Source organism: Vulpes vulpes, chromosome 9, assembly GCF_048418805.1.
Source record: "Vulpes vulpes isolate BD-2025 chromosome 9, VulVul3, whole genome shotgun sequence".
NCBI classification, from domain to species: domain Eukaryota; kingdom Metazoa; phylum Chordata; class Mammalia; order Carnivora; family Canidae; genus Vulpes; species Vulpes vulpes.
The window spans coordinates 66,229,135-66,249,691 of NC_132788.1; the positions used below are offsets into that span (position 1 = coordinate 66,229,135).

At 42.8% G+C, this 20,557-nt stretch overlaps 1 protein-coding gene across 8 annotated transcripts in view; it reads right to left on the minus strand.

Moving 5' to 3' along the window:
* ITPR1 (inositol 1,4,5-trisphosphate receptor type 1) overlaps nucleotides 1–18,324 on the minus strand; it is a 318,610-nt gene extending 300,286 nt beyond the window's left edge. For 7 of the 8 annotated variants that reach the window (XM_072720372.1, XM_072720371.1, XM_072720368.1 and 4 more), the window contains exons 1-2: nucleotides 18,058–18,321; nucleotides 17,194–17,264 (exon numbers count right to left, since the gene is read on the minus strand). The gene's annotated coding sequence lies outside the window, so the exon portion shown is untranslated. Of the gene's footprint in view, nucleotides 1–17,193; nucleotides 17,265–18,057 lie in introns of all 8 variants that reach the window. The other variant, XM_072720366.1, reaches the window with a different exon arrangement.
* Between the last annotated feature and the right edge of the window lie 2,233 nt (nucleotides 18,325–20,557).

Consider the following 20,557-nt stretch of genomic DNA (forward strand, 5'->3'; position numbering starts at 1 on the left):
ACACACGTGCACTCTCTCTCAAATAAATAAAATCTTAAAAAAAAGAAAAAAGTCAGGTGGGTATCCTAACAATGAACAAAATATGTTACTTTAGGGAAAATAATTATCCTAATTCACCTGTTAAGAAAAACCTAAACTGTATGGAATTATGCTCAATTCCCAACCACAGTGCATTCTAGTATTTCCAAATATACAGATTCATAGCATAAAGGTTGGACAGAACCTATCTAGCATGTAATTTCATCTCTTGCCCAATAATGGAATCCCCCTACCATGTCTCCTATGGATGGCCTCACTTATGATTAAAAACCCAGCAGAGCTTTAGGGTTCAAATGGTTAAGAAAATGGTTCCAGGTTCAGAGAGCCCAGTTAGGAAATATTACTGTTGGGCACTCAGGTGGCCCAGCTGGTTAAGCATCTGCCTTGGGCTCAGGTCATGATTTCAGGGTCCCGGGATCGAGCCCTGTGTCAGACTCCCTACTCATCAGGGAGTCTGCTTCTTCCTCTCCTTCTGCCCCTTCCCCCTGCTTGTGCACACTCTCGCTAAGTAAAATTTTAAAAAGAAAATATTCCTGTCTCCTCCCACTACCCCCTCCACCCCCACACAAAAACCACCTCCCAGAACTTTTGCTACTGATCTGTGTCCTGATGCTCAGAAACCTTTCAAAACGTGAATACTCTCTGATCTCCTTAGGACTTTGCCTCTGTCTGCAGAGCATCACCATCCTCCCTGGTTCCTGACATGGCCAGTCCTTAAGAGTATTCCCTACCCAAGGGCTGGCAGGAGCTGAGGCTCCAAAATCAGAGCGCCAGGGAACTCCAGCTCTGTCACTTTGTCATTGTAGGACTTCAGGCCAGTCTGTAACTTTCCTAAACCTTTCTCCATCCATCCATGGGGATGAGAAGAGTAGCTCCCTCAGCAGGCTATCATGAGGTTCAGTAAGATCACGTGCATAAACTACTCAGTAAAGCACCTGCAGGAAGTAAGCCTGCAATGTACGAAAGCTATTACTGGACCCACACCACCTGCCACCACTGCTCTGACAAGACTGATGCACCTCTTAAAACAGGATTCACCCAGAGTGGCTTGAGCAGGGCAGAGAAAGAGGGATTGCTGCCTTTGTGAGGTGCTCATGCAGGTGAAGGCTACAGCAGCTCTGTTGAGCCTCACACTGCCTGCTGGCTCGGCTTCAGTTCTCTGTCCACTGAAACCACTCCCTGAGCAACGTGTTATGAAAAGAGACAGTTGATTCTGCTCAAAAGAAAGGTGGGAATAAAAACATACAAATTCGGAGTTCTTCTTGGAGAACAAAAACCAGAAGTAGTGGTCCTCCAAATCTGTTCTCTCAGAATCTGTGTTGCTCTTTGCCTTCTCTACACCCTTTCCGGTCATCTTGCCCTCTCTGCTGACTCCAGTGACTTCTATATGATTTCTAAATCTGTACCTCATAGCCATCAACTACTGGGATTCAGCTTCTAGATATCAACAGCATCTCAATATACCAGAAAGAACTCACCTGTCTGCCCAATCTTTTTCTCCCTACCCATGTCATCTACCACTGCAAAACCTGGCAGCACTTCCAGTCTTCCCTTTCCTTTTCCCTGCTACAGGGCTTTTGCCAATGCTCTTCCCTTGAAGAATATATTCATCCCTATCGCACTCCCAGTCCTAGTTAAAGGCAAGATTGGTTGCTCTGGAAATCTGTTTTTTATATCATTTTAATCTGATCACCAATGCCGAGCACGTGGTAGGTACTAAGTAAATATTTAGCAAATAAGGAAATCTGAGCATCAAATCTTACTGATTTTAAGTTTTAATCTATCTCTGGAATCCTCCAAATCTTTTCACCTCTTCTGCCCCCACCCAAATCTCAGCCAGGATCATTTCTCAGCTGGGCTCCATAAAGACTTTCTCTGAATCCTTCTTTGCCCCTAGATCTATTCTACACATAGCCACCATGATCTTCCCCCTCCCCCTAGCATGATCGTTTAGAACCATAAATCAGATCATGTCATTCCAAAATCTCTTTGGGAGTCCTCATGGTCTGCCCTGCCTACCTCCCCCTCCTCATCTCCCTGTACTATCTGCCTTCTACACTCTGGCCATGATGAACTTTCTCCAGATCCCCCAACATGCCGTGTGCCTTTGGGCATGATATAACTGCTGCCTGACATTCCCCTCCACATGGTACCCTCATTACCCTAGGGCATTATTGCTGTCCAAAAATTGCTTCTTCACTGGTTGGCTTGTTTACTGGTCTTCACCACTAGACTGTCAGCCTACGAGCACAGGACAGCACAATTCTTCTTTCCTACTGAATCCCAGTGCCTTGAACAGACAGTGCCTGGGACATGACAAGCAGATTTTGGTCCAATGTAATTGTGTCATCTTATCTGTGACCTAAAAGAACTTAAACGGTTTTCAGATGATTATTTTCCTAAAACTAATGAAAATCAGGTTTATACTGTTGGAGCAAGGAGAGCAAATAGAAGCCTGTTAAACCTTTCCAACAGATTTCTATGAGAAACTTGAGAAACAAAATATCTACATTCCGTCCCTGGCAGGAAGTATCCCTACCCCACTGACCATCCCCCGTGTGTCCAAAAAGGCTAGAAACAGATGGAGAACACCTAAGTCTGAATTCCAGCCTCATCTGCTTAAGGAACTGACCAACTTTTCTGAACTTCAGCTCTGTCACCTGATGAGAAGAAAAGGGAGGAGGGAACTTTTCCCATCTCTCAGGCTTATTGTGAGGGGTAAAACAAATAATCCACACAGAGTGCTCAGCCCAACATGGCCCTTACCAAATACTCATTTTTGTATTTAGGAATGAGACTGACATGACAAAGTTCACCTTTTCTTCCTCCAAAGCCTTCACTCACCTCTGCCCATCACTTGTCATTCTTCTACTTGATATATGCTTCTTACTTTGTCCATACTGTTGGAAACACACTGAAATAAACACAAGTCCCAGAAATGTTTCAATCCTCTCTAAGCCTAGAAGGTGGGTGATATCTGGACAGGTCAACCAAGGTATTGTTGCTCTTTGGCCCCCAAACTCACCAAGACCGTCAGACCTCAACTCCACCTCCACTTCTAACATCAAACCAGACCCCTGTGGGAGGCGGGGGTGGGGGGGTGAGGTGGAAATGTCTTCAAAGGAATAATTCAATATTTAGAACCTCTTTCACTTTGGTGTTAAGAAAGGTTAAATCACATCCTTACTAAAAAAGAAGTATAATCATTTTAAGCATCAGGATGGATTTTGAATTTTTTCTTCTTTTTGCTAAAAGCTTTGACCGTGGCAGAAAACTCACTTATTGTAATTTTTCCCATCTATTTCTCCTGCACACACTTAACTAATTGCATTATAGTCGTTTTTCTAAAAAGAAAAAAAATCTCAACTTTCGCCTACACACAATTCAGAATTTAAAAGTTAGCAACTCTTGAAATAAGACAAAATTAGAACACTTTCATTAACCAAGAAGTTACCTAAGGTATCACATAATCCTAGGCAGGCAAGGAAAGAAATCAGAAGATTTACTTATACCAGGTAATGGACCCCAAAGCCAGGGACCCAAATATTTGGACCAAAAGATTTTTATTAACATATAGAAGCAAGTCTCCTTTAAGATAAAGTCACCTGGCCCTTCGGGCTGTAACTGGTGAGGGAAAAAGCCCCACTGACATTGGGTCCTTCTTAAATTAGGTCCTTCTAAGCACTGGCGTCAGGAACTAAGGACTCCCTGCCATACCTGCCCCTCAGTGTACCATTCCTTTCCTGAGATCCAAGTTCCCCAGCGTCTGACTGCCCAATTAATTCTGACAATTTTACATACATCACTCAAGACATTCAAAATACTCCCCAGAGGCCTGGATTGCAATCATTTGCCTTTCTTAAACAGTTGGCTAGCAAGGAATATCTCATCTATTTTTAACAGCTTCTACTTTGATGTCTTTAACACCAGTTGTGACAGAACCTGAGACCAATAAAGCACTGAGACGATCTAATCTCTATTATAGAATATAACCATCTGAGTCCAAAAGCTACAAGGAGAACTAAGTAAGGGTTGTAGAGTAACAGCTATAAAGGGAGTTATATTTGAAGCTACTATTCTCAGACATGGAGAAGAACCCTCACTTTATTATTTTTTAATGACCCATCCCATTGCAGAACTTCCAGAATGCTTGGTATAATCTTGCTCATCTGAAAAGGATGAACAAGTACCACGAGCTTCCAAGTTTTCAGTGTCCTTTACAATAGAGGAAGTGCTTTAGATAGGAAACAGTTTTTCTTTTCTTTCTTCTTTTTTCCAGAAACAGCTTAAATGCATCCCCATGTATGTATTTCTAAACAGAATCCAGACTTAGGGATAATCAATTGCATTCTGGTACCTAAGCCTTCAACTTCTCCATCTCTCACTTATTCCATGCCACCACCCACCTTTCAAAGTACCTTGCTATTCTACAAGCTAGTGGCTCTCAATGACACCTCAGGGACTCCTAGGGGTTCCCTATACCCTTTCAGAGGCTCTTCAAAGTCCTATTTTCATAATAATGCCAACACACTATTTACCTTTCAAACCATCTCTCAACCATAACAATGGAGTTTTCCAGAGGCTGCAGGACATGTGATGTCACAAGAGACTGAAGGCAGAAACAGGTATGTGATATATGATTCCAGCTATCTTCTGTTAAGCCCAATTTCCAGCAATTTGCAATAATGTAAAAACAATGCCACTCTCTATTTTTTTTGTTTGTTTTGGAAAATATAACTACTGTTCTTTTTAAAAATGTTACTGGGGCACCTGAGTGGCTCAGTAGATTAACTCTTGGTTTCAGCTCAGGTCACAATCTCCAGGTCTTGAGGGCTAGCCCCACTTTGGGCTCTGTGCTGGGTGCGGAGCCTGCTTAAGTTTCTCCCTCTCCCTCTGCCCCTCTCGCTCCCCCCTCTTAAAAAAAAAGTTACTGTGTTCATGTGTGATCAGCTTATTTTTTGTGATGTCTGAGTGTTCATTTCCAATTAGATAAATACAGACTGTTATAACTCACATCAACTGAGTTCTTTGGGGTCCTCAGTAATTTCTAAGTATGTCAAGAATTCCTCAGACCCAAAAGTTTGAAAAATCCTACTACAAATTTTAAGTTTTGGTTTGGCACTAGCTGTGTGCTTAGGACCCATATTGCATTAATATGAAAAACTTGACAGAACTGGATTAAAATACAAAACATAGAATATGCAGGACTTTAGATAAGACCCTCTGATTTGAAATCATCTTTTTATTCGACACATTCACTGAATACCTACTATGTGCTCTCTCTAGTCCAGGTGTGCAGAATATAAGTAAAAAGACAACGACAATCAAGGTTCATGTTCTCATGATACCTATATTCTAGTGAGGGAGAGAGATCATTTGTTTACAGACAAGACAAATCAGATTGTGTTAAGTACTAGGCAGAGAATTAAAACTAAATGATATGACCGTGCAACAACTTACTTTTGGCTGGTCAGAGAGTGCAAGTTAAGACATTTAAGGTAAGACCTGAAAGTCAAGACAGAGGCAGTCATGCACAAAAATCAGGCGGAAGAGCATTTTAGGCAGAGCAAACAGCTAGTACAAAGGCCCCACGGCAGAAAAGAACTTGGCAAGTTCAAGAAACAGAAAGCCAGCCACAACGTCTGGAGCATTAATGGGAAAACGAAGAAAGTGCAAGGTTAAGGTCAGAGAAGAGAGAAGCCAGGGCCTGTGGGCCTTCCTACATCAGGATAAAAACTCTGCCTTTTATTCTAACCATGACAGGAAGTTTATAACCTTGACCAAGTTACTAACTCTTTCTGGAACTCAATTTCCTCATCTGCAGAATGGGGATTGTGAGAGCTTGTCTCATAAGGCTGTGTTGAGGATTAAATGTGTAAAAGAAAATAATGGGCTTACTTAACACAGGAAGTAAAACACTGGAAACACGTCTATTTGTTGTGATTATTCTTATATGCTAAGTTGCTGTATTTTCGACTCTCATAAACTACACTTACTAAACTTATTAAGGCTTACAATCAGTTGAGGGTTACCCTATCAACAAGCAAGTCCACACAATGAGTGGATATAAACAAGGGACACACTATGAGATGCATTTATCTGAATTTGTAATACCAACTCCAGAACACTGTGCCCACCATTCCCAGGGCACCAAAGTACAGCCAGGTGAAAAATAAATTACCACATCCCACCTCATAGCTCCCTCTGGATCTCCCCTTCAGTCAGTGAGTTTTGCCACTTGACCTCAAAGCACAGTGCACTCAAAAAGTCATTCTTCTGCTAAAAAAAATGTAGCCAGCAGAAATCTATCAGTCTTCTCTGTTCTTTCTTGGCATATTCACATTACCTTCACCTCCTAAAAAACAGAGGGACTTTGCCAAAGAGTTAGCGCTGGTTTTATTGTTGCTTGCTTTAAAAAATGATTGTATAAAAAGAAAAAAATCAAAAGGCTTCCTTTAAAAGCTAGGCAGCAAAGAGACGGCTCATGCACGGAGACTTAAAAGCGCTGGGAGATTCAGGAGGCCATCAGCAGCTGGTCCCCCAGAAATGTGGATTAGACCTGGGGGCCACGGCTGCCACCAACACAAAAAAGCAGCAGCACTTCACTTTCAGGTCAAGCAGCCCCCAGAGGGCAAAGGCAGGCAAACCACAAGACTTTTGAGAGGGAAAACAAGAATGTGCACAGAAAAAGGAAGAGTTGCCTGCATTTGATCGATCTCCTGGCTGGATGCCAAGGACACTCCTTCTAGAGGAGCACAAGCCTCCTTAAGATGCCCTCACCCAGGTACATATATGGTAATATGGCTCTGAATACAGGGAAGAGAAAACCTACCACATTTACAGTTGACTCTTCCAAGACAAGGAAAAAGGTTCTCTTTACAATCGTCTCTGCTTCTGTGACTGGGTACTCTCATGGTTAATTTTGGGACTTCCTTTGAGCAAAGACTCTTGACGATACCATCTTTATTGTGAAACGAGGATGAGCAACACAATATTTTTGAGTTGGCCACCCAGCCTGAGGCTTCCCCCTACCACCCACCATACATATTTACATACAGCCCCCTCCTTGCCTTCTTGTTCAATTAGAGGCTGATCAGACTGTCCTCAGAAATGCAGTGTGTCCCCATCAAGTGATAATTTATTCTACTGCAAAAAGCACTTCTCTCGGAGGATAGAAAATTGCATTCTGCTTTCGTTTTCAGGCAGTCCCAAAGGAAGTCACCAACTCAAAAGTTTCAACTTTAAGCAGGGCCCTCTATGACAATCTCAGAAGTAGTGATTGTAAACCTATTGTTCAAAGCAATTCTCTAGTTTAAATGTTGCTCACTAGACACACAAGAGAAAAACACACACATCCACAAAGAGAAACCTACTTGCCTTTTCACAAACATGCCTACTAAATACCCTATTCTCCAAACAGATACATTATCTACATGGTTATTTTTCAGAAAAGATGTTAATTTTGATGTGTGCTCTCATGTTTCTTATTCTTCAAGGCCAACATAAGAGAAGCTAATCAAAAGTTCAAAGCTGGCAGTCAGAAAATTTTCTATTTGGTGGGTAGAGATTATCTAGCCAAAATTCCTCATTTTATAGGTGGAAAAAGCAAACAACAAAAACAAAAAACCTGAGTGACTACTTGTAGGCCACACAACCATGTATGTACTGGTCAAAACTAACAGACTACAGGCTCCAGAAACCAAAGCCAGTACTTGGGGCATGAGGGGGAGTGGTATTTATTTTATTAAAAAGTTGAAGTCAGCCCCAGCCTGAAGAGACACCCCTCTATCTACAACCTGAACCACACACACACACATACACACACACACACACACAAACAACTAGCAAATCAAATTAGGTTAACATCCTGAGAGAGAGAGAAAAGCCTCAGTCTGAGGAAAATCACTCTAGGACAGGGTTTCTCAACCTCACGGCTATTAACATTTGGGGGCAGACAATTCCTTGTTGTGGAGGACACATTTGGTGTATTGTAGGATGTTTAGCAGCATCACTGACCTCTACCTATACTAGATGATAGGAGTACACACTCTCCCTCGACAAAAAAAGTCTCCAGATACTGCCTAAAGTCCTTACAGGGCAAAATCACCCGCTGCTTGAGAACTACTCCTCTAGGACAGAGGCTTTGTTTTGTTTTGTTTTAACCTCTAAGATTTCTTGCAAGCATTTATTATTCTACAACTTGGCAGCAATAACCCAAAGCAGGTATTTTTATACCTATTCTACAGCAGAGGAAACAGAAGCACAGATGTGACATGTTTTGCCCATACCCAAGAGGCAGTCAACACTCAGTCGTCCGGAGTCCCCATCCTGTGGTTCGGCAGGGCAATACCATTACAACCTGAGAGGAGCTTTGTTTCACTACCTGATTTTTACCTCCACTCCCTTTTACTAACATACAACAAATTCTCATGCCTCGTGCCCCCAAAGAACTGTTATGAGCAACATGGCCCAAGCTAGCAAAAGGAGCTGTGTAATACATTTCCACATGGCCCTCTCTCTGCTCTCCATGGCAAAAGGGGCTTTTCAAAGCAAACCACCAATTTGAGAAATATTTAATTAGGATAAGTGTACAAAAAATTAGATTCTTCTGACAAACAGCCTCCATCCTTCAATGGGAGATAAAACATGGAGATTAAAAACTTCATTCAACAGTTTGTGGACACAACTCTCTGGTACATTTGTAGGTTAAAAATCAACAAAGCCCATAAGGAAAATAGATATAAAGTTCTGTGGAATTTCAAATCACAATGATTTTCAAAAGACCAGAAAAGAGTTTCTAGAAGAGGAAGGAAGCATTCGGGTTGGGAAAAGTATCTGGCAAGGTGGATAAAGACAGGGTAGGGATGGGGACAGCAGGCAGAAAGCACGTGGGCAAAGGCACAGAAACGGGGTCAAACACAAAGACACACCAAGGCAAAATACATGAATGTCTCTATGTCTAGGTGTCGTATCAGCTTTTTCTATTCAGAAACAAGTGCATGGTAAAGTTTTGAAACTGCTTGTTTTGCAAAACAAAATCACTTCCCAGACAAAGCTCCTTCTGTAATACAAACAAACAGCAAAGAGTGTGGAGGTTAGTGATGTTTTTTCTTAGTGATGTTTTTTCTTACATTTATTTATTTCTGATGAGCACCATTAGACCAAGCAGTCTGCGAGTTCTGCTAATCCAACGGGTCATAAAACATGATAAAACCTAAGTTGCTCAAAGTGTCTGACAACAGCACGTTAAAGTGCAGTCTTGCTCATAGCTGTGACTTCCCAACCTCAAGCAGGTTTTACATGTACTGTTTGGTTTCTACGTCTATCTGATACTGCCAATAAAAGCGTGCCCACATGAAAGCATAAAAGTTCCCATTTTTGTCACAGAGAGTCCCTACCAGGCCTATATGCTCACCTTCAGTGGGTGATTTAGCCTATCTTTCCACTTCACTGAAAATGAAAAGCCTGCTAGGGGCAAGTACAAAGGTCAGTTTCGACAGGTGAGAGCCAGCCAGGAAAAAATAACCATAAAAATAAGACAAATACTGAAAAAACACAGGAGGGTCAGTAGAGAGATTCTCATACTTTTGAGTGTGCATGAATCCCATGGGGATTCTGCTAAAACACAGGTTCTGATTCAGTGAGTCTGGGGTGGGGCCTGAGAGTCTACCCTTCGAACAAGCTCACTCTTGAAGCCAAGAATGCTAGTCTGGTGATCACAATTGGAGGAATAAAGATGCAAAAACAATGTTTCTCAAACTTTGGACTGCAACCCACAGTAAGAAATGCACTAAACTTACAACCCAGCGTCCACTGATATATGGAGAGAGACTGCAAATGCCGGGTGGGAGAGTTTGTTACAATGTACAACAGTTCCTTCCAAATATCCACTTTGATGTTTTCTATTCCACTCCACTTCATTAAAAATTGATGAGGGAGGCCCACTAACTGATTTCAGGACCTCATAATGGGTTGCCATACAGTATGAAAGACACGGAGGCAGAACAAGAATAACATTCCTGTTTATATGGGGAGTACTACTGTATTTTAGTAGCAGTATACTAAGGCTATAACTGATACCCAAGTGAAAAGTTTTGAGTACGTTCAGAATCCCTTTTAAAAAGGCAAAGATGTAAAGATGTGTTGACTGTATTTTGGAAATACTTTCACTGAAAGCATTCAGGTTTCAGGTTTTCATTTTGATTCGTTTTCTGACCTGTATGAGGAGAATAAGAATACCTATCTGGTCCTGAGGAGAGATCTCCAAACACCATTGCCACTCAAAAGAACTATGGCTCCTTGGAGAAAAGGCTGATTCCAGGTCTGGGACTAGAAATATAGAATATGAGCCCAGAACATCCTCTTATATCAAAAGCAAGAAAGCTATCAAAGACTACTAGGGTTGTGGTTTTTTAACCAATTTGAATAACCTCTCTCTTGCTGAGCAAAAATGGGCACTTAGATCAAGAAAAATAGCTAAAGAGAAACATAAAATATGTTAAATCCATCAGTTCATAAAGATACTAACCAAAAAAACCTCACACCAAATGGTCATCTTAGTACAAGGGTTTCTCATCAGTAGCACAGCTGTTACTGTGAAATGGAGAATTCTGTATTATGGCAGGGCTAAGTGATCTATTTATCAGCATCCCCAGCCTTTATCCATTGGATGCCAGTAGCACCCTCTCCCTAGTTGTAACCACCAAATATGTCCCAGATACTGCCCAGTATCACTGCGTTGAGAACTGCTGCCACATATCATGGTAGGGAATCAACTCATTTTTGAAAACTAGTAAAATACAGAAAGAAATTCAAGTACAGATTCTGTCTTTCTTACATTAACTATACACCCCAAGGGGAAAAAAAAACTTAGTGGAGGGAATTTTTTCATAAAATAGTTCAGCTAATGAATGAAAAAAGAAAAATAGGAGTTTTACAAATCCAAATGAACTAATGGATTATGGCAATGAGCATCATTGGTTGCTAACATCACAAGATGACATACCCAGACATATCATACACTTTCCTGAATAAAGTTCAAAAAAATAGAAATGCCCTTCTCTAAAGAAAAAAACAAAAAAAAAAACAAAAAAACCCTGATTCTGATCAAGCCTCTACATTAAACAACCAGATAGGATATATACAGGGAACAGAAGCACATGTTCAACTATACCACACTGACGCAGTGAGCAATATCTCAATTGTGGGAAAATAGATCACCCAGTTATTTCAGGAACAACCATTAAATGCACAGGGGAAAAAAGAGATGTAAGGAAACTATACAAATTAAAAGAAACATCAATCAGGGGCACCTCGGTGGCTCAGTCAGTTAAGCATCTTCCTTGGGCTTAGGTCATGATCCCTGGGTTCTGGGATCAAGCCCCACATTGGGCTCCCTGCTAAGCAGGGAACCTCTGCCCCTCACCCTTGCTTGTGCTCGCATGCACACACTCTCTCTCTCTCAAATAAATAAAATATTAAAAAAAAAAGACAACATAACAACCATCTGTAACATATTGACCTTATTTGCATCCCAATTCAAACCCTAAAATATGCATATATATTATTGTAAGTATATATATATATATGATATTGTATGCATGTGTATGCATGCATTTACACATGTTGGAAGGAAGTGAGAATATAGACTCAATTAAAAAATTTGTTTTTTTTCCCTTGAGATGAATAAGATTATCATTTTTTTTAATCCCAATACTAGAGATACATACTAAAAGACAGATTGAACTGGTATGCCTGGGATTTGTTTCCAACTCACCAAAGACAGAAGGAGAAGGTGTATCAGAATACAGGGAAAAGCATAATGGTCATGGATTAATAACTGTGTGGGGTAGGTGATGAGTAAAGACCAGCTCATTATACTAAGTTCTATTATATGTATTTCTAATTTTCTGCCGTGAAGTTTTCCTTTTAAGTGCAAACAGAAAAGAGTGCCTGGCCCTACCTACCCCACAGAATTAAGCTACTCTGAAGAAGAAATAAGAAATTCTGTATTGAAATGAATGATTACTAGGCTTTATCCCTGTGATAGCTAAATCTGAATAGTGCTTTACCTTCCATTCCACCCAGTTTTCTTTAAAAAACAGTATAAATTGAATGAGAAGACTTGGATTCCAAGATGGGTGATGAAAGCTGAATGACAATTTTTTTTTAAAGACTTCATTTATGTATTCATGAGAGACCAAGTGAAAGAGAGGCAGAGACACAGGCAGAGGGAGAAGCAGGCTCCCTGCGGGAGCCCGATGTGGGACTCAATTCCAGGACCCTAGGATCATGACCTGAGCCAAAGCAGCCACTCAATCACTGAGCCAACCGGTGCCCCTGATAATTTTTTTTTTAACCCTACTGATTCTACACATCACCACTCAAATGCAGTCCATCAAAGGTACAGAAAAATGAAGACACAGATGTCTATTTAGTAACCAGAACAGAGGTTCAGGATAGAGTGCAATAAGCAAGGTACCAAACTTGAAGTACTGCATGAGTCTTTTTTTATGAAATTTAAATATACACATAATTTTTACATATGTATACATGAGAGGGGTCTGAACCCTTCATCTTGGATGGTAGGGTTGGTTTTGTCACCTATCTTTATTTCCTATTGTTTAGTTGAATATGTTTATCTTATGCAATAAGTAACAACATGTATGTACATTATAAATGTGTACACACGAAGGGGTGCACTTCACTTATCAGAGAGAATCACTTAGGTGGAACTTCGTATTCCCCAAGGATCATGCTAGACAGCCAAGCATGAATTCCCCTTGTGTAATTCTGTGAAATAAGACCTGACAGACAGGAAGGGGTGGGCAGTAGCAAAGTGCACAAAGTTTGTGTTGAAGAAAAACCACCAAGAATATCATTAAGTTCTTAAAATTCCTTACTCAAACCAACTGCAGGTTCATTTATTCATCAAAGAATATTCCCTTCCTACTAAAGTGGATTAAAATCCCAGGTCAGTCATGTGATTAACCAATCTAGAAATCTGGGTTTGACCCTCTACCCTCACCCGATATCAAGTTCCAATATGGTATGTGATCTTGCCAGCCTCACTAGTCTCTTCAGAAAGGACAACGTAGCTCAGGGATGTTGAGAACCACACTAAGAGTTCTGAGAAAGTTAAGAAACCTTTAGAGAAAGTTAAGAAACCTTTAGAGAAATAAATTATGGCTCACCTGCAAAAACTGGGCTCTTGCAGGATCTGACCCTGACCCCCCCTCTCACCTGAATGTCTAGCACTCTCCCTCAGCTGCAACCAACCTGGCCCCCTGGCCTTTCCCTAACGTGCTGCACCTGCTCCCATCTCAGGGCCTCTCCACCTTCTGCTCTTGCCCTTTGGAATGTCCCTCTTGGCCAGATACAATTAGCCTCTCACTTCCTTCAGCTCTCTGCTCAAATGCAAAGATTATTAGAGATCCCTTCTCTGATTCCAGATCCCCACCTGAATACTCCTTTATACCCTTCACATTATTTTATTGCCATTTTTTACTGTGGTAAAATACACAGACACAACATAAAATTTACCATATTAATCCTTTTTAAGTGTAAAATTCAGTAGCATTAAGTTCATTCACAGAGTTGTGCAACTAATATAACCATCCCTTTCCAGAATTTTTTCATCTTCCCCAAATGAAACTCTGTATCCATTAAACAAACTCCATATTCCCCCAGCCCCTGGCAAGCACCATTCTACTTGTCTCTTTTATGTATGCCTTATTTAACTTAGCATGTTTTCAACCTTCACTCATCTTGTAACGTGTAAAACAATTGCATTCCTTTTTATGGCCAAATAATATTCCATTATATGGATATACCACTTTTGGTTTATCCATTCATTGGTCAGTGGAGACTTGGGTTGTTTCCACATTTTGGGTACTGTAAATAATGCTGCTAGGAACACGAATGCACAAATATCTGTTGAGTTCCTGCTTTCAATTCTCTGGGTTATATACCCTGAAGTGGAATTGGTGGATCATTTGGTAATTGCTTAAATTTTCTGAGGAATTGTCATACTGTCTTCTGCAGTGACTGCTCCTTTTTACTTTCCCACCAACAGTACACAGGAGTTCCAATTTCTCCAGATTCTCACCAACATTTGTTATTTCCTGTTCCCCTTTACTTGGCTTTCTTTTTCTCTATAGCTCTGTTATACAATAATATTTGCTTATTTATAATGTCTGCTTCTCCCCAACTAGGATTTAAGTCTCTTGGGAACAGGACTTTCATTATTGTATACCCAGCACTTAGAATATATCCCAATACATAGTAGATGCTCAAGGAATTCGTTGAATGTAGGAACAAACACTTGGGAGAATATCAACTTTAGCAGGTATTAGAAATACATAAAGAGCTTTATCACATCAAATGTCTTAAACTGTGCCAGCTGAGGGAAGACCACAGCCATAGTTCAATAGGAGGAACAGCTCCATAGATAATGGTTTTAGTGGTATTTTCAGTTCAAGCTCATTAGCAATAAACTCAGAACCAGAGACGCTATAAAAATTGGTCAGAATCATAAAAATTATGTCATTCATGCCATTGACTTCAAGCCTTAACTGATTTCATCAAAAGAGCACTGCAAAAGCTTAAAACAGCAAAAGTAAACTAAAAAATTGTGTGCATTTCCAGTTAATAAAGAGCAATGTGTTTTATTTTTAAAAGATCAAACCAACAGTAAACAAGATGGGACATTGGCCTTGTGTAGACTCCTTAATTAGATGTGTCCAAGGACAGCTTGACCTAGAAACCTAACTTCAGGCCTATGTTTACTTTTTTGTTGTTGTTTTCTCTTGTTCATATTTGGTGTCTGTTGTTTCATTTTGGTTTGTTATTTAACAGCTGCTTGTCAAGAAATCAGAATTTCCCTGAGATAAATGAGCTACAAAGCCATGCGACTTTGTCTAGAAGTCAGCTAGTTGTATACCATTGGATTAGAAGTTTCATTTCTTTGTATCTCTAATACGCTGGTCTTCTCCACTTTTCCCTCAAAAAAATATTTTGAGGAAAAAGGCAAGAGATTTATCTCGTTGGTTTCATCTTTCCTTTCTTCTAAGCAACCATTTCATCTGTCATTCCTAAAGAAAAGATCCCAATTCCCTCCAAAAGGCAACTACTTTATTTAAAAGTGGATAGTACTATTGTCAACCCTCAAAATTTCCTCAAAGTGGAGGCCAGGAGTAACTCATTTAGAGCATGAAGAACTTTCCCTGCCTGCTCAGAGGGAAATCTTGATAGTATATTCTGTTCTGATTTGAATTATTTAAAGAACAGACTGTACTTTCAAAACACACATACACACATGCTTGCACACACAAGGAAAAAAGAAATGAAAAAGTGTGCTGCACAACTGGCCACAAACCAAACTGAAGAGTATATGAAAAGATACCGATACTTCACAGTTTAGACTCACTGCAACTTAAGCCATCAAATTATTCAGACTGAGAAATACCGGATTCTTTTAACCTGCTCAGATGCCTTGATGTAGATGATCAAGATGGATTTCAGTTATGACATGAACCTAGTGCTGAACTTAGACAACGTTCCTCGTGGTGTGGTTTGATTTCGTTTACTCTCCTCATTCAGGCTTTCAGCATATAGCTTTTACAACTTTCTAAAACAAAATCAGTATGACATCTGATACCTCCTCAAATAGCCACACTCTTATCCCTCCATCTACAGCCACATCGTTTCCCTTAAGTCAAGGTAAGTATTATTACCCATTCACCACTGGTGGGACATAAGTAAGATTTATGTCATTAACCGAAATAAGTTTATCATTTTTCCTGGCTTCTCCCTTCACTTCTTCCCAACTTAAATGTGTCTGTGGAACACAGGACAGTCCCACAACCTGGCGTTATATTCCTTGCTTCCACTGTGCACTGGCTACTACACAAGTGTTCTCATTCTCTCTACTCCTCAGCTTCTTCACCTATACCTGACTCACGGTTTCTGTGATATCTGGCTCTGGACCACGCTTACAAGGATTTAATGTGTCAGTATTATTTTTAGCAAGAAGTTGGAGAAGAGTCTATGGATCAGTTTCTCCTGGTCTGTAGCTTACTCAAAAAAGGGGAACTTATCCCTTTCCTTGGCCTTTTGAGTGCCCAGGTAGCCTTGAAAGTCAACAGAACTCCAAGAATGAACTATACCCCACACATCCAAATGGTTCCCACTCCACCAGCACTCCTAAGGATCTTATCAACAGGAAACAAAAGCACTATACTACTATAATGAAGTGTCTGCCTTTTATTTTCTAATTTAAAAAGCCCAAAGATTGTAACCCAGGGAACAGCTAAATATTTAGAAGGTTAAAGAAGTTACAAAGAGCTGGTCCTCCACCATGTTATTCTGTTGTCTACCCTGTTCCTCCTGGCCTTTTTGGAAGAAAAAACTTGTGACGGCCAAATCTGCAGCAATGGGGATATATATGCAGCTGTTAAAACCTCCCTTTCTTATGGTGTAGAGTCTGATCATGGGGGGGGGGGGGGGAGGACAGGAGCTGCTTGTCTTTACAAATAAATGCTGCCCTCAACTCATATCCCACAATAAGCACCCAAACAAGAGGGACTCATCAGATTCCTTGACATTCAGGCAGCTTCAAGTCAAGGACTGGATGCCACTCTCTCACACTTCAAGAACTTCCCTTTTTAAAGTACTAATTCTTTCAAATTGCCAGCAACCACTTTCATTTCTTGCAATCCAACCTACTCTGATTAAACACACATTACAGCAAGAAAAAAGTGACTATTTTTGAAAGAGGCAGTTAATTTTTGCTTACGTATCTTGACAGATGAAATGTACTGCATCCTTCTGAATTCAAATCATCAGCACACTGCCAGGCACCAATTGGCATTTCTTTTATCGCTCCATCTAATGGGTTTTCCCCCCTCCTCTCATAAATGTTCAGGCTGCTTTAAGTCTGAGCCTGGGCCAAAAGTGCTAGCTAGGCAGGACTGCCCTCTGGTTCTCAAATGCTCCCTAAAGCTCTCACAGAAAGCAGTGACAAATTTTGGACACTAAGCCTTGGAGTTTGCTTTTCTTTTCTGCTCCTAATCTCCATGGCTCTTTAGAGAGGACATAAAATACACTTAAAACAAAAAGTCATTACTGACTACAGCACTCAGGCTTCACACTCACCTGACCGAGGTCAGGCACTCTGTTGCCAAAACACTCCAGCTGTGCGAATCCTGCTCCTCCGAAGCCAGCTCCTAAGTATTTAGAAAGAAAGAAAACTCGTATAAGACCAGGAAGGCGGGCCACTAAGAGCAATGTTTCAAATTGCAAACTGCCACCTTCTTTAGCCTTCTTCCTGGAGAGACACCCCTGCCCTTCCCCCAAACAAGACAGGAAAGCTTGGAGGGATCAGCTGGACAAAGATTACAGGTAACTTTGCTTACTTATTCCCAGTATGTAACTGACAAGTGAGACTAGGCACGCAAAAACTTGGAACGTGCAAATCCCAAAGCACTTGTTTCCCAGAGCCTAGGCCAAGTTCCGAAGCCCGCATCCTCACTGGCCTTGAGCTCCGTCCACACTTCATCCCTCACCGCTCCCCGGCTTTTCTTCCGTTTTTTTAAAAACCCTCCCCACTGCTCCCTCCCCCCGCCCTCCCCGCCATGCATTTCTCTCCCAACCGTGCAGCTCGAGGGAGGGCTACTTTTAAAAGATTGTTTCCTTGAGCGGACTCACATATGACACCCCCCACCCCACACACACACCCCCCAAGAAAACACCATTTCCTGCAGCTGCTGCAACAGTTTCCAACTTGGGGGGATGCCATTCCAGTCCAGAATGGGTAGCCTTCAAGGCCAGTCACTGGAATCGAGGATTTTGGTTCAGCCTCAAACGAACACCCCAAAAATGCCCCCAGTTAAAGGACCCCCAAACGCATGCAAGTGCATGCAAATCCATCAAGAACTCCCAGAGAGCGGGGCAAAAACTTGGGCGCCCGGGGAGGGCAGTACCAACTCCCCGCGCCCTCTGCCCGGCCCCAGCCGCTACCTTGGTGCCCGGGAGCCACGCCGGTTTGGGGGAGCAGGGCGAGGAGAGGGGTTAGCAGCCGCTGGGTAATCCCATGTCCGCGAAGAGGGAGCTCGTTCCGTTAGGATGGAAACGGAACACCCACACCTCCTCTGTGCGTGCGCTTTCTCTCTCTCTCTCTCTCTCCACCCTCTGCCTCCTCCTCCTCCACCACCACCTCCTCCTCTCCTCCCACCCCAGCGAGCTTGAGGAAACGCTTCAGCAGAACATCCACATGGTTACTGCACTTTGAAGCGGCGCCTGACTGCTTATATAGGCCGGGAAGCTCCCTGGGCAATGTAGTCCGAGCCCGGGGTCGTGGCGGCGCCTGGGGCTGGGGGGAAGGACTACGAGTCCCAGAATCCCCTGGGCTCCGGGCTGGGCTCTAAATAGAAACGCGCGGGGACAGGGAGGGGCGTCCTGCGGGGCGTCCGGGCTTCGAATCCGGCTGCTGGCGGAGCGCCGGCGGGGCTCGGAGTGGCGGCTCAAAGCCACCCCTGGGGGGCGCCCCCGGCCCTTGGGGACGCTCCTCTTCCAGCTGCACCCCCCTACCCTGGAATCCAGGTAGCTCAGGCAGAGGGGGGCGGGGAGCAGCTCGGATTTCTGCTTTGGGAAGTTTTTACGAGCTGCTACCCACCCTCCTCCCCCCTCCCCGCGCCTTGAGTTCCTGAGCCAAGAATTTCAGAAATCCAGGGCACAGAAACGCCAGTGTTTGCGGTCAAGGATTAAAGGCGCGAGGTTGTCTTTATTTAATCTGCTCCGCCCTGCTCGGGTTTTTGCACAGAAAACTAACTGTGGGAGCGACGGTCCGCGCAGGCGGGGACACGGGCAAGCGGCTTGCGAGACCCCGAGCTGCTGGTGCCCTTCCTCGGGCCGCAGGAGGTGGAGGAACGCAAGCCCCCCCCCTCCCCCGCCCGCCCCGGTGCACAAATCGGGGAGCCGTGCGGTGCGGGACTCGCGGGCGCAGAGATCGGGAGGCATGCAACAAATTCAGACCGCGACCTAGGTCCTGACCCCGCTTCTAGCAGCCCCTTTGCTCCCCGGAGCTGTAAATGCTTAAGTCAATAAAGCGCAAGCCAGAAAAATCAGGGCTTCGGGGAGAGCCGCTCACGCCCGCGGTGCGCGTCCAGGCGGGGCGCCCTGCAGCAGCCCCGACAGCCGCTTCGGGGAGGAGGTGGGCAGCTGCCCCCCGCCAGAGAGCGCCTGGGCTCTCGAGCTGCGTGCAAGCTGTTTGGCCTTGGGAAGAAGGGCAAAGGCTGGGCTAAGAAGCAAAGGCAGTAGGCTGCTCTCCCTTCCTCACACGATAGGCATTCGTTCCACAAACGTTTCCCTGAGTGTCTCCTGGGTGCCAGGCACGGTGCCAGGCGCTGGGGCATAGTGGTGAGCCAAAACACATCACAGCATCCCAGGCAGGCCCTGCCTGCTGCGCCACATAGTAGCTGTAACAACAATAGTAATAATGATAATTGGAGAGACTGATTTTATTGAGCCCGGACCACCTGCACTTTTCATGCATCACGCTATTGAGTTGCAACAACCCTGGGCATATTTATTATCTCTACTTGATAGATGCAGGCCCGAGGGCTCAGAGAAATCAGGTAATTTCCCAAGATGACACTGGGAATTAAGTAGTGCAGCCTGGATTCCAATTCCAGCCTGTAAGGGTACTAAGTCCTTTTCTTTGGAGATACCCATCACCACTGCCTTAAATGGCCTCCTTCCCCATTTTAGGAGCAGCCTCTGAGCCTTTGGGCCAGTCATGTTCATCTCTTTGCCCCAGTTTTGCCATCTTAGAGGGAGGAAGTCATTAGAATCTGCCTACTTTGTATCATCATTGGTTGATAGAGTTAACCATCTTGTGAAACTTCAGGAACAAATTAAGGGAGCACCATAGATATTGTTGATAAAATAATGCCAAAACTAATAATAATTACTGAGTACATGGCATTGCTAGGCATTATTCTAAGCTCTTTATGTACATTTTCTCATCAAATCCTACTCCCTAACGATTTTTTTTAACTTATGGAAAAACTGAGGCACAGAGAGTTTAACTAACGTCCCCAAATTCACACAAGTGATGAGCTAACTCCTGAACCCTGGGCATTAACTATCTTCCCGAGCCTCCCCAATGAAGACATATGCATTGTATTTATCTGCTCACATAAGTATTTAATATCAGTCCAGGAATGGGCAGTGCTCTGAAGTAGACAAAAAATATGTTCATTGTATTCACTCTTGCCCCTCCTCTCTGTCAGGAGTAGCTCCTTGTTACTGGGCACTAAAACCTCATGGTTAATGCCTCAAGCTAGCACTCCCCATCATCAAGAAATACTCCCATTTGTCACAACAAAAAGGTCTACACCCTTCCCATCTACCCATAAAAACAATTTGTTCCATTTCTAAAGGGTTCTAGGCTCTACTTTCTCAAACAAATTCAACAAATCAGTCATCACTATTATAACTGGTAAATACTCAAAGATAA